The sequence below is a fragment of the Thermobia domestica genome, chromosome 2 (genome assembly GCF_964235325.1).
Source record: "Thermobia domestica chromosome 2, izTheDome1.hap1.1, whole genome shotgun sequence".
In the NCBI taxonomy this organism is placed as follows: domain Eukaryota; kingdom Metazoa; phylum Arthropoda; class Insecta; order Zygentoma; family Lepismatidae; genus Thermobia; species Thermobia domestica.
Genome location: NC_137455.1, coordinates 368751204 through 368764355, shown reverse-complemented (window position 1 = coordinate 368764355; position 13152 = coordinate 368751204).

The window sequence follows — 13152 nt, the reverse complement described above, 5'->3', positions numbered from 1 at the left end:
GTCATAACCATTAGAAATAAGTATTACATGGAAGCAAACCAAACATTTTAAACAACGTACACAGTTTTTCGCTGCATTGTAAAAACAAAATCATCATTACGCTCAGAATGATAGTTCCATGTTATTGGTTTCGAACATCTGGAATTCAACCCACTTTTTTCTTAATGCTATTCTCATCAGTGAGAATCCCGATTTTCCTATTCTATTATACTCTTGTTGTTAAATTCCGCAGTAGGAAAAGGATTTAACTTTTTCTGACCCAGTTCTGCCTAATTTCATCTTCATAATAGGACAAAGCAGAATCCATATCATATTGCAGCATCCTTGTACAAATTTTTCCTATCAAAGACTATTGGGTAAAACTGTTTCCAGATTTAGATTATTTCTAATAAAGGAGGGAATTGAGAATTAGGACAACAAGATGAAAACTTCTTGGATGGCATTCGATAGAGTTCTTGATTGTGAGCTAGGAAATACTTTAAATTTCACTCTGTTTGATTCCATCCTAAAGTTATTTCGAATCTTCTGATTGGCCTTATTTTCCATATTTCTTTTTTTTCGCATAAAACCGTGAATAAGATTATGAACAAATAAGGTTGCGAAGAGTTTATCAAGGACATATACAACGAAGCAACATCAGGAGATTCCAAAAATATTTTATACTTTGACCATGGGCGCTAGCGTGCGAATTAAGTTATTAATATTGGAGGAGGATAAAATCAGATCCAATACTACAGTGGTCTCAGAGTGTAAGAATTCAAAAATAATAAATCCTTCCAAAACAGATACAAATATGATTTTCTTACAAGATTTATAAATATGAAATGTATAATAAAACGAATAAATTTAACAATAACCAAATTCCCCTTTGCTTTTTTTGTTATTAATGTTAAATAATCAAGAATAGTTAAGCGTTTCAATTTCATTACACAACACACATTAACAGCATCATAGAAACTGCACACAACTTCAATCCATCCTCAGGGCCAAAAGTTATTGACATTTGCAAATTTTGTATCACGTCGTCATACAGAATTAATAGTCCAAATTCTTCTCTGACGAAGAGTTAAAGAGTATGAGAAACGGCTGCAAGTGTCCCGACGAAGAGTTAAAAGAGTGTGAAAAACGGCTGCAAGTGTCAACTGTAAGTGCAATAAAAAAGTTAAATTAGTGACGTTGGAAATAGGGGGAAATGTATAGATTGTGTTTTCTGCGAAAATGAAATTAGAAGGCCAAAAATAAATAGTTTACCTCTTTTATTTTGGAATAGATATGAGATTAAGAGATTAAAAGTTTATAAAGCAACAATAATCAGAGGAATTTGACAATACATCACTAAACATAGTTGAAAACCTTTAAATGTCCCACGATTATGCTCTTCGGGCTAAGGAGATGGATGATTCAGGCAAATAAATGATAATGAAGAATTGGTGAAATGAGGATGTGGGTGGAAAAACGGAAATACCCCGAAAATATCCACGGATATGATGTTGTCCACCACAAACATACTTGGTCTGGGATTGATCCAGGGACCCTATACGCCAGAGGTAAGCACTTTACCACTGAGCTACTGCGCCTAATCACTATAAACATGATTTGGGAAGAAAAACAAACACCACCGGTAGGAATGTTTCTTTTTGAAGGATTACAATGTGACTCAGGGGGAAATTTCCCTTATCCCTACGGTCCATTCAATGACATGGGAACTCTAGTAGTAAGGATAGTCGCTGGTAGACCTGCTAGTTGAAAATGAACAAAGATTACGACCCCTTTCTGCAAGCCATATTTTCGGTTCGTAGTGCGCTTATTTAATATGCTTTCATATACCTTTTAATTTGGAGCAAGAACCAATCGCAATTTTGAATGATGTGTTTAGAGGTATTTTCGTTAGATGATACAGAAAATTCTGTTAACTTGGTTACGTCTCTAAGTGGACCACCGGCTTAAAACTTTGTCCCAGTTTTGTAAAACTTGTATTTTCCCGTGACATTTGCATTACTTATTACTTTCTAAGTTAGTCACCAGTCTATTTTGGTACTTGGTTGATCACCCCCCCCCCCTTTCTTATTACTTGATTGTATCTTTCTCGGTACTTCGTTAGTCACTTGTATTTCTTGCTACTTGGTTGATCACTTGTCTTTCCTGATACTTGGTTGGTCACCTGTCGTTCTTGTTAATTGATTGTTTCCCTGTCTTTCTTAGTACTTGGTTGGTCACCTGTTTTTCCTGATATTTTGTTGGTCACCTACGTTTCTTGTTAATTGGTTGATTACCTGTCTTTCTTAGTACTTGGTTGGTCACCTGTCTTTCTTAATACATGGTTTATCAACTTTCTTTCCTGGTACTTCGTTGATCATCTGCGTTTCTTAGTACTTGGTTGGTTACCATTTTTCTTTGAATTTGACTGGTCACTTGTTTTACTTGGTATTTAGTTAGTCACTTGTATTTCGTGGTTCTTGGTTGGTCACTTTTTTTTTTTTTTTTTTTTTTCTTGTTACTTGGCTGCCTTGAAACCTTACTCCTATGATGTTAATATTACATTTATATCTATATGTTGAACATTTAAACATCCAACAGCATAGTGAATGTTTTCGTTTCTTGGAAAGTGTTGCACAATATTGTTAATGTTGTTATATTTTGAGAGATCAATAAACCGAAGGCAGGGAAAGGGGGAACTTACACATTGAAATCGCCCGCACATACACCCACACATGATATATATATATATATATATATATATATATATATATATATATATATATATATATATATATGTCAGCTATATGTATATGAGTGTGTGTGAGAGAAAGCGAGTTTGTTTAGATGTTACGCCATTTATATTGGTACTCCCTTTGTAACTTTAAAATTAATGAAGAGAATATGAATAATTTTTGTATCATGAAAATGGCGGCAGAAGTACATTGTTTTGCGAACTCCTGACAAGGCAAGGTTAACAGTGTTTCAAACCCAATTTAAAGTTTTATGTTTTTTAAATAGTACTATGGTATTAAATATTTCAAATCTATGTGTAAAATGAAAATTTGCGACTCTACATTTATTATACAAAACTGCAAACTAAGGGCGCAGCAGTACCGCAAAAATCCCAGTTTGGTGCCTCTATAGTAGTAACAACGCAAATCAGACACACGGGACAATACACATTCAAAGTACGTTCGTGTCTAGTAGTATGATCATGATATGACGGATTTGGAATGAATATGAACAAAGTTAGAAGTGATTGAAAATTGGATTTTATTCATAATGATTTATTTCGAAAAAAATGTTTAGATAAACACACCATTTAATTACAAAGATGGTCTTTAATAGATCTGAAGATCACAATGTCAGCTATAGATCTTTGATATCTAAAACCGTTCTGGAGATATGGTAAAAACTGTTAAAGTTTAGAACATTGCTTAAGATTACGTAATTGTAAGAACTCATTGTAATTACGCTCACAAAAATGGATTACTGCAATGCCATTGAAGCAAAGTAACTTTGAAAGTCTTAAAAAGATTCACACGTACACCATTTTAAGAAATATATAAAATTTTTCCACTTTTCCATACCTTCCGAACAATTTGAGATATCGAATTCTGTAAACTGCATTATGATCTTTACATCTATTGGAAACCATGTACGTAATTTGAAGTGATACTTATCTAAACACTTCCCCAAATAAAGTCATTTGGAAAAAGGAGCCAAATTTTCAATCTATTGTTCTCCAAATATGTTCTCATTTATTCGAAATCTATTATATCAGGATCATAGTATTAGACGCTAAACTACATTTAGAGTGCCTTGCCCCGTGTCTCTTTTGCGTTATTATTGCTGTAGAGGCCGCCAGAATTTGGCTGTTTGCCATACTCTAGCACCCTAGTTTCCAACACTGTATAGTAAGTGCGGGATCGTAAGATTTCGTTTTACATTTAGATTTGAAATACGTTATAACTTGACGTAGTGTTATTTAAAAAAAAAGCTTTAGATTGCGTTGGCAACCTTTTTAAGCCTGCGGTATCGCATAGTATGCCAAATAAGGCCCCTTTGTCCATATTTGAATGCTATGAAATTTATGCAGTTTTTCACTAAAAGCCCTGTCTAAATACTGCATGAAAACAGAAGAACCTGTTTGACATTGTATACGACCAGTATGGTATTTGACAGGGTGCCAATAAACTACACATCCCAATCTCATCGGGTGTTCGACGTAAATAGTATGTCACATAGTTCTCATTTCATCCATCGTATCTCCCAACCTTAACTGTATTTTTTATTACATTCATTATTATGTCAAAATAACTCGTGTCTGCTTGCTGCCACTACAACCAGAATTTCTTCCAGAAAATAGTGACAAGGAGGGCAGAATCGAAATGTGATGAGCTTTACGGTTTACTATTAGCTAAAGAACATATTCTGAATACATAATCTCAAGAGATTCTTTGTGGCTAAGCGGATAGCGTACATTCTTTTGAGAAGGTTTGATAAACGAAATGTAATTTTCTAAAGTACCTTAATACATGATATATGTGCGTATATCAGGAAATGATACATCTAGATACTCGTTTAAAATGTTACAGGCAATTCTTGAAGTATCAATAATTAACATCACAGGCGCGTCATTACCGCTCTTTTCTGATTAATGCGAATGTTGTCACGGAACTTTTCATGTAAACATTTTCATGAAACAATACACCCAGGGCCGGATTTAGGAAGGGTACACCGGTGCACATGCACCCCCTTCCTTGTCAATATACACTATCCAAATTGTGAAACTAGCAACACTTACCGAAACTTTCTGCCATTAGTTTTCCATTTGGGGCTTAAGAGAAAGCAGAGCTTTCTAAAAGCAATAGTTTAAGTCGGTTCTTGAAGGTGGAAGCAAAAAGATTCACCAAGCAAAACAATACATTTGTCAAGCAGGGATAAAAACAGAACCCAGGAGGAGAGAATATTATTCCTGCTATCACTTGATACTCTTTTTAAAATACTCCTCCACCCGCTCAATACATCAGCGTTGTCAGAGGTAATGAATACTGTCGTATGCCACTTTGAAGAGTTTCAGTGTGATTGGTTATTTTGGTAGATACTGGTGCACCCCTCCGTCAGAAAATTCTACATCCGACCCTGAATACACCTATCAGTAATCAATCTCGTCTGACACGATCACAATGAGAAATAATAATAATAAACAACATCCGTCAGAAGAAGCGAAAATTGCATTTCTCAACTCACATGTTTCTCTCTTACCACATAACATCATTAGAACATATTGGAGGCATTTGAGTTATTCTGCCATTTGGGCAAACAGTGGAGACGAAAGAGGAAATTCAAAATGTCCTGATAAGATGCCGATACACACGTAAAACCCTGACTTTGATGCAATTAAGCTTTAAGTCATTCAACTTTCACTCTTGCAACCTTTCGACAGTTTCTTCAACAAATCTAAAGGGTACAACTTAGAAACAAAATAGATCAGTTCCAATTACTTGTTATGTAATATCATAGGCCTATGTTTAGTAGAAGGGGTCTAGCTCTTTTCACTAAAAAATGTTACAATTTGGTAATTTTTGTTCTCATTCGGTTAGTTTAGGGTAGGGTTGGTTAGTTTAAGTTAAGTTAGGCTAGTTTAGGTTACGTTAGGTTAGTTTAGTTTATGTTATATTAGTGTAGAAGTCCCGCATAATTTTCCAAAAAAAAAAAAATGATAGAATTTCGCTTATTTCTACTAATATTACGTTAGTTTAGGTTAGTTCAGGTTAGCTTACGTTAGTGTATGTTAGGTTAGGTTAGATATGGCTACGTTATGTTACGTCTAAGTACTTGCATCACTCATTTCTCCTGTAAATTTTGTGTTTTTTACGTGCTTCTGGACCCCTAAAAATACCCCATATCATAAACCGTACATATCACTCAGTTGTTATCTGCTATGTATTGTTTGATTAGTGCCATAATTAACATATATACAGGGTGTTTCAAAATAACACAGACAACGTTTAGGAGGAGATAAGACAAAAATTATAGACCAACCTGGATGCACAAATGCTTCCTTTCAGAATTATATGCTGCCAAAAACATGAAAAAATGAAATTTAAAGATCCATAGCTTCGAAAGTATGTGACCTACGGTAGTCGGGTCAATACTTCACTTAGGAAATAGTGTGTGTGCCCTATCCAAGTATCCATGTTTCAGAATACTACGGTACTTCCGGAACAATTTTTGTAGAGGTAGTTGGTGAATACTTCAAATTATTTGCTCGTATCCAAACTCCCTGCTGACTTCAACATTCAGCAGTACGATGTGTCATGAAACTTCAAAGAAAGCACAGCATGTTATATCTAATAAAAATGACTTGTTTTGTTTGTGTTGTAATTTAAATTTAATGATAACATTTTAAAGACGACGTAAAATAACCATTCCCTTTCGATCCCTACTGATTTTCATGCAATATACCACATTGTAAACTTGAAGCAAATATGTCCAAAGGAACGTCAACATTGGATATCTTCTTCGAGAGTTAAAAATTTAAATATTTAATCAACTCCACTCTTTGAACCTGGCCAATTTTACTTCGAGCAATCGGAAGTAATTAGTACATTTCAAAGAAACTGCAGACTATACTTCATGGAAATGTGAGAAATTTTAGGAAATTTATCGTAAAATACCATTTGTTATAAAAATGGGCTAAGTCGATGAGTTTATTTTCAAATGGTCACACTTCCATCTCCAGTGTTCTGCTAAATTGACCTTTAACGTTTTCTAAATATATAGGATGAGCTATACCGGATTACTCTATACAATTTATGTGATTGACAAAAGTTTTTGTTAGAAATCATAATGCAAAATTGGTCGTATGTGTATAAAAAGAAATTTATCCACATCGCCTGTTGACTTCTACTGTAAAATTAGCAATTGTGGAAAAAAAAAAGTAACCCGAAAAACTTAGATACCTTGAAGGTCAATTTGGCAAAAATATGCAGATGGAAATATTCCCTTTTGAAAACAAATTCCTGAATTATCCTTTCATTCGTGAAAAATTTTGTCCTCAAACAATGAGGATGGTACGGAATCATTATAGAAAATATAATCCATATTGAAATAAAATTGATAGGTTTTCGATAAAAGTTTGTGAAAATTAATTTTGTTTCATATTTCAAACATATTGTAATGTCCATATTGTGACCCAGTTTATACCCCTCTAAGCCTTTAAGAAATTTAAGCTTAAACTAATGGATAATGTGTTTCCTTAATTTCAGAGTGGGTTTATGTCGACTTTTACTAACAGCTGATAGGCTTAGTGAAGTTATTGTGAGACAAGTACTCTGAATGTATAATAACTTGAATAGTAGAAATTCTCTTATGCAAGGTCATGAAGAAATCATCTATTGTTTTCGGAACTGCTATCATGCATGCTAATCATTATGACAAAGATGCTTTAACGTTGAAATCAAATGCATCATGCGACGTTAAAAACATGATGTCATTTAGTTTAGACTCATACCAATATAACAACATAAATGTTAAGAGTACTCGGCACGTACTTCTTCGGAATAAATATAAGATTGAATTTCAATGCACATATAACTTTTGTAATACATTTAGGTATAATGCATTTTATTGGCTTTTGTTAAACCTACTGCACACCGCATAATGACATGAAATTTTCAAATACAATAGCAAATTTCAGGGTAAAGTAAATTTGCTATAATTTTATAAGATTTGGTTGCTGTATATTTCGAATTTCATATTCTTTCCAGTGCGCCATATTAGTCATTTTTATGTTTGCGTTGTATTAAGAAGGAATTTGTTTAAGAAGGAACGCCTTGGAGGGCAGACATAACACATGGGTTTCAAAAAGTTTCTAAAAAAAAAAAAGTTGTCATCCTTTTGTCACTTTTATTTTAGTAGCTATTTTAAATGTTTGTGGAAATAAATACATTTTTAGAAACATTTGTTTTCCACACATGCAACCATCACGTAAATTTTCCTTACCAAGTACCATATAATGATTGAAGATATACTAGTTATGAAAATTATTATTGAAAAATTAATTTACAGCTATTTAAGATCTTTACACATAAATTCAACCAACTTTATAGCTTAATGTGAAGTTAATACTTGTTCACGAATATTTTTAGAACGAAAAATTATGAACCTCTTATCAATACTAGTGACGTAATAAACTAACAGCACAATTACATAGCAGACCTATTCCTATCATGATCTCTCAAGTACATTGCGAATGTGTCCAGTATGTGTCCTATGTATACTCATGTCCAAAATCATTGTCGCATGTCTATAAATATGTTGTTAGGACACACTTATTTATAACGAAAATTGCTAACGCGTGTAATTTGCTAACGAAAAAATGAAATGAAATGAAATCTTTAAGTTTAACGTCCCACGGTTATGCCGGTTAGGCTAAAGGAGACGTTGATAATGAGAAATGAGTGAAATGGTGGAATGAAGAAAGTGGGAGGAAACGGGAGAGCCCCGAGAAAATCCACGAGCACGGTGTTTGTCCACCACAAAGTCCACACGGCGCGAGCTGGGATCGAACCAGGGACCCCAAGCACCGGAGGTGAACGCTCTACCACTGAGCCACCGCGCCCCCCTAACTTGCTAACGAATTCGCCCGGTACTTCTGAAAATGTTAGTATGTGTAGCTATAATCGGCAAAGACACGTATGTGGCAAATTTCATGTCAAAAGAGCAGTAAATAAGAACAATAAAAGGAAAATAAATCTTCTAGTCTATTTAGCAACATTTTATTTTACTCATTATAATTTTCGTATTTATAGATCTTTTCCTATGAAATTTATCACAAATAGGCCTATACATTTCCTGATTATACGCATAGTATCAGTATTAAAAGTACCCTGCAAAATCATTATCAAATTATATTGTTACGAGAAAGCAGTTATAGATATGCGTCAATAATTTTGGACATGAGCGTACCTCTGAGAGAGAAATCACATGGATGGCAAGTAATAATCACAGTCTAAGTCCACCCATAGGCACATGCCTGACATGTACCTGAAGAACGTGCTTAGTATGTTTTAGGTATGTTCCCCATGCAGTAAGCGATAATGAACCGCAAAATTACTCCCCCAAAATACACTATGTGATCAAAAATATCCGGACACTTGGCTGAAAATGACTTAGAAGTTCGTGGCGCCCTCCATCGGTACTGCTGGAATTCAATATGGTGTTAGCTCACCCTTAGCCTTGATGACAGCTTCCACTCTCGCAGGCATACTTTCAATCAGGGGCTGGAAGATTTCTTGGTGAATGGCAGCCTACGCAGCCTACGGAGTGCTAAACTGAGGAGAGGTATCGATATAGGTCAGTGATGCCTGGCACGAAGTCGGCGTTCCAAAACATCCCAAAGATGTTCCATAGGATTCAAGTCAGGACTCTGTGCAGGCCAGTCCATTACGAGAATGTTATGGTCGTGCAACCACTCCGCGACAAGCCGTGCAGTATGAACAGGTGCTCGATCGTGTTTAAAGATGCAATCGCCATCCCCGAATTGCTCTTCAACAGACATCATTGTAGGTCTGAGCTGTAAGAGTGCCATTCAAAACAACAAGGGTTGAAAACTCCCTCCAAGAAAAACACGACCACACCATAACACCACCACCTCCGAATTTTACTGTTGGCACTACACATGCTGACAGATGACGTTCACCGGACATTCGCCATACCCACACCCTTGCCATCGGACCGCCACATTGTGTTGTGATTCGTCACTCCACACAACGTTTTCCCACTGTTTAATCGCCCAATGTTTACGCTCCTTACACCAAGCGAGGAATCGTTTGGCATTTACATGCGTGATGTGTGGCTTATGAGCAGCCGCTCGACCATAAAATCCAAGTTTTCTCACGTCACGACTAATTGTCATAGTACTTGGAGTGGATCCTGATGGAGTTTGGAATTCCTGTGTGATGGTCTGGATAGATGTTTGCCTATTACACTTTACGACCCTCTTCAACTAGCGGCCTTCTCTGTCAGCCAACAAATGAGGACGGCCTGTACGCGTTTGTGCTGTACGTGTACCTTCAAGTTTCCACTTCACTATCACATCAGACACAGTGGACCTAGGGATGTTCAGGAGTGTGGAAATCTCGCGCACAGACTTCTGACTCAAGTGACACCCAATCACCTAACCACGTTCGAAGTCCGTGAGTTCCGCGAAGAGCCCCATTCTGCTTTCTCACAATGTCTAATGAATATTGAGGTCGCTGATAATGAGTACTTGGCAGTAGGTGGCAGCACAATGCACCTAATATGAAAAACGTATGTTCATGGGGCTGTCCGGATACTTTTGATCACATAGTGTATGTTAAATCGCCTATATGCGTAATGTGCTTAAATTAAGGTGAGTCGAGAGAAAACATTTTGAATAAGTAAAACAAATGTTCCTTAGGGATCCTTCCAGCGATCCACCAACCTTTCGATCACTAGTCGCATGCTCTTCCGACTTGGCCACGGAGGCGATGAGGAGAACGTCGCTTGTAGACATAAATTGTTGAGGTCTTTTAAATTTGGCTAATCAGAGTGCTCCTTTACCCGCGTATATTCGACAATAACCGTTTGGGATCAGATAAAATCTGCTCACCATGTAATTTTATAACAAAATGACAACTGTCTATTTCCTTTACTTTTTAGTTTTTCCATATTCACTTTCAAATGATCGGAGACAGTTCACCTCTAATAAAGTTTATGCGTTTGTTGTATCTAGTACACAATCGCTTAGAAAAAGAAGCAACAAATGCATCAAAATGTAGGAGATGAATTTAGAACACCTAAATGGCGTATGCCTAGTACATCTTGTGCTGTTAGGATATCTGAAACAATTTTGTACCTAAAGAACGTACCTAGAACATGACAGATATGTGTCCCATGAAACGACATAAAAACAAATCACTGTTAGAGTGCGAAACTCATCCAGGTATATAAATGCTATATTCGTGGTATATAGTTGCAAACATCAATTAGGTGTAACAAGTAGGTACCTGAAGTACATGCTTAGCACATGAATATCATATGTACCAAGTGTCGTGTACCTAAAAATTACCTGGGACACCTAAATGACACATGCCTAGCACATCTTGTGCTGTTAGGATATGGAGGTGGTAAAATGGGAAAGGGAAGAAACATTGTAATTCACGAACGATTATATGGGAGAAAATTGATTAGCAGGTTGGAAAATAAAATCTCTTTGCTTCAAGCACTACCAGTTGTGCCAGAATATTGATGCTTACAGCGATACTATAATTAATCTGTACCCATTTTATCAACATTGATCAGAGGCGCAATAATTAAACAGATAACTTAGATATAATTAAAAGAAAGAACGTTGTTATTGACTCGTTGTCATGAGTAAGATTATTGTTTTATGATGGATAGGACATGTTGGTATTATCAAGATCATTACTTGCTATGATTGCTGCTGATATTTTATGTACGTATACTACAGAGGAATAAATCAAAGATTTCTGGATGCAATTCATGTTTATGGTCAGTAAATTAGTAGTTGATATGTTTACTATAATAACGTAATAATTTAAAAGATACGTAAAGCGAATCAGGGCTAAAACGAAGTGATATCGTTTTATCTGGTGCCGAAGACACGGGACTATACTATTTAGTTCCGAAGAATAGTAAGAACTGAGTTTATGTGCATAAGTACATATACCTTTTTATGAGTTTCACTATTTTAAGAAGCGGGAAGAGAATACAAAGAATTGTTAATATGCAGGATTCTGAGATTGAAGAAGTACCCAGTGTTTCAAACGAAACCATATCTGGAAATGCAACAGCTTTGTCTGAACATTCCTATTCTAACCTTATTGATATGTTTAGTCGACTACTTGATGAAAAGCTAGAACAGAAATTTGATCAACAAGATGAAAAACTAGAACAGAAATTTGATCAACAAGATAAAAAGCTAGAACAGAAATTTGATCAACAAGATGAAAAGCTAGAACAGAAATTTGATCAACAAGATGAAAAGCTAGAACAGAAATTTGATCAACAAGATGAAAAGCTAGAACAGAAATTTGATCAACAACAAAAATTGTACGATGAAAAGTTAGAACAGATACTAGCGCAGCATAAATCTCTTGCAGATAAAGTACAAGGTGTGCAAGAAAATTTTGATCGCTTGCAATACAGTTTGAAAGAAAATTTGCAAGTATTAGCTAATGAAGTTACCGTCAAAATTACAAATGATATGACGCGAGAACTTGATACTAGGTTTCAACAATTTAGTAACAAATGGCAAGATAGACAGGATCAACTAGCTCTAGAAACAGAGTCGATAAAGAAAGCCGTTGAAGCGGTGGAATCGACGACAGCCCAACAAAAAAATCAGATAGTGAATATTACTGCCCAGGTTAATTCACATAGCATACTGATATCCAACTTACAAGAGGGAATCAGATCGTTACAAGAGAGGGAATGTGGCTACAATGATCTTATGTATAAGGAGGCTTTGGGTACTCCCAATCAACAGGAAATATTGCATCATCAACAGGAAGCATTGCATCACCGCCCGAGAACTCCATTAATAGAAACTGACGGGATATTTTCTTCTAAGAGTTCTGTTGATGATGGTTTAGTTGTGGAAGATCACAGTAGGCGATTCCAAAGTCCAGATCGCAAAAGAAGAAGGCAGATGAATGAGAGCGAAAGGGTTCCAGACCATTATCAACGCCAACAAAATCATAATCATAGTAAAATAAACGTTAAGGTCAGTGAAATTAAGGCCATGACTAAATTCAGCGGTAAGTGTGACGAAACCGCAAGCTCGTTCTTAGAGAAGTTTGAAGCAGAGTGTGAAATTATGGGTGTGGATCAATCTAAATTTATGAAGTTGTTACCACATCTGTTACTTCCCCCTTGCTCCTTGTGGTTTAAAGCTATTCGCGATCATGTCAAATCCTACGAAGAATTTAAACGGGCCCTGTTGGCTAATTACGAAAATGATTTCTTGTTAGCTAACCGTGATGCGATGGTGCGAACCCGACACTATTCACCTCGGGTCGATAAATCTCTTACAGATTTTACGATTAATGCCTATAATGAACTTAAACTTGTCAATCCGTTTCAGCCCGAATCCAGAATAATCGCTTCCGTACGCATTTT